General features: G+C 43.9%; 1 long non-coding RNA gene across 1 annotated transcript; it reads left to right on the top strand.

The window, feature by feature from the left end:
- The first annotated feature begins 442 nt into the window (after positions 1-442).
- Positions 443-743, top strand: LOC120939607. Its single transcript, XR_005749307.1, has 2 exons — positions 443-479; positions 559-743. It is a non-coding gene; the product is annotated as an uncharacterized LOC120939607 (long non-coding RNA).
- Positions 744-2206: the final 1463 nt, after the last annotated feature.

Raw genomic sequence — 2206 nt, 5'->3', positions numbered from 1 at the left:
GCCCCCCCGCTTCTCAACTTTCTTTAATGTGACCTGTCACTGTCGTCAGCGCCCCCCGCTTCTCATTTTTAATGTGCCATGTCATTTTGCTTCGGGCCCCAGGGAGGTCAGGATCGGCACTGAGTGTTGGTCACAAGAACAACCTAGTTAGCGTGTCTCACAGAGGTGATCCAGTGTATACTTGTTGTTTTTCCATGTAGGAAACGTGTCCAAAGATAGAGAATGCAGCAGCTTTGGTAATGGATAAAATCCAGTGTTAAGCTTAGAAGGATTGTAAAAGCAGACAATTGTACCACACTTTTTAAAAATAATGATTGATATTCCTCTTTCAGGCCTCTAATCTTTTTGATTCATCTATCCCTTTTTTTACAATCTCATAGGCCGCAATCAAGCTGCAGCAGTGGAGCCGACCAACCCCACACAGTGCCAAGCCCCACCCTCACCGGATGTACAGGAAGTGCAAAATGCCACCACATCAGGTCAGTGTCATACAGCACAGCTTCAGGTAATACATGTAGGCCTGCATAATTTTAATACATGTTTTTTTCCCAAATTTAGGTGTACGAGCTGTTGGTGGCGGCTTAGACACTTACAGTGCCCAGGTGCTAATTGGGGAGATAATGTCCTGCAGGGCGCAAATAGAGGACACAAACATCGCCCTGGAGAAGATCATAAGGAACAACAGAAAGGTGGACCAAAACCTCAAGAATATTATTGATGTTCTGGGGAGGGTTTAAAAAAAATAGCTTTAGACAAGTATTTAAAAGCAAAAATATAGTTATTAAAAAAAAATAAACAATTTCTATTAAGATATTTTAAAAAAAATGAAAATTACACATTTTAAGTGTGATACAATAAATATGTTTGGATACTCAACAATGTCTGGCTTCTTATTATATCAATGCTGCCTAAAAGAACAAATCTAGATTTGTGGTGTTTACATTGACAATGATGAGTATTTAGTAAAGGAAAATAAACATGACACTATGATAACGTAGGAGAAATCTAGAATGAACTCAAATTAAAAAAGAATCAAACCAAGAAAATTAATAGAACAGGGGCAGAAAAATTGGGCCTTAGGCCCCATACAGACGAGCGGACTGTCCGCTGAAATCGGTCGGGGAAATCGGGGATTTCTGTCTGATGGTTGTACACACCGCGGACAGACAGCGCAGTGACGTGGCCGCGCCGTCGCCGCGACGATGACGCGGCGACGTGCGCGACCCTGGAAGGTCAATGCTTCCACGCATGCGTCGAATCACTTCGACACATGCGAGGGATGGCGGCCGATCGGACATGTCCGGTGAGTCTGTACAGACGACCGAACATGTCCGATGGACATGGTTCCAGCGGACATGTTTCTTAGCATGATAAGAAACATTTGTCCGCTGGAAATCTGTCCGATCCGCCGGACATTTGTCCGGTCGGCCGTACAGACGACCAAACATGTTTGCTGAAACTGGTCAGCGGACCAGTTTCAGCAGACATGTTCGGTCGTGTGTACGAGGCCTTAGGCACTGGTGGCTGTGCCACAACACTGCAACCCCTCACAGATACTGTTATTGGAGCTCAGCAAAGAGCCACATGCAAAGTATTCCATTAAAAATTGTTACTAGATGCCCCTGTTAAACAGGGGCAGAAACATTGGGCCTTAGGCACAACACAACACTGCAACCCCTCAGATACTGTAATTGGAGCGCAGAAAGGAGCCACATGCAAAGTATTGCATTAAAAATTGTTACTAGATGCCCCTGTTAAACAGGGGCAGAAACATTGGGCCTTAGGCACAACACAACACTGCAACCCCTCAGATACTGTAATTGGAGCGCAGAAAAGAGCCACATGCAAAGTATTGCATTCAAAATTGTTATTAGATGCCCCTTTTAAACAGGGGCAGAAAAATTGGGCCTTAGGCCTTAGGCAACAAAATGTTCTTACTAGCTATCAGGAAGATCAGTGAGGAGGAAAAGGATATTCAGTCAGCAGCATAACAGGACAGTCACTCAGCATCAGCATAGGCGACTGCCTATGCTGATGCTGAGTGACTGTCCTGTTATGCTGCTCAAATAATGTAACTGAATAATTTTTTTCAAATGACAGATCCCTTGGAGACTTCCAAGGGATCTGTCATTTGAAAAAAATTATTCAGTTACATCTGCATCAGGTGCTTGGTAGCTGGTGTTGATCCAAGCCTGATTCATTTTTA

The sequence above is a fragment of the Rana temporaria genome, chromosome 5 (assembly GCF_905171775.1).
Source record: "Rana temporaria chromosome 5, aRanTem1.1, whole genome shotgun sequence".
In the NCBI taxonomy this organism is placed as follows: Eukaryota; Metazoa; Chordata; class Amphibia; order Anura; family Ranidae; genus Rana; species Rana temporaria.
Note: the sequence above shows the minus strand (reverse complement) of the source record. Positions and strands in the feature narration are given on the sequence as shown.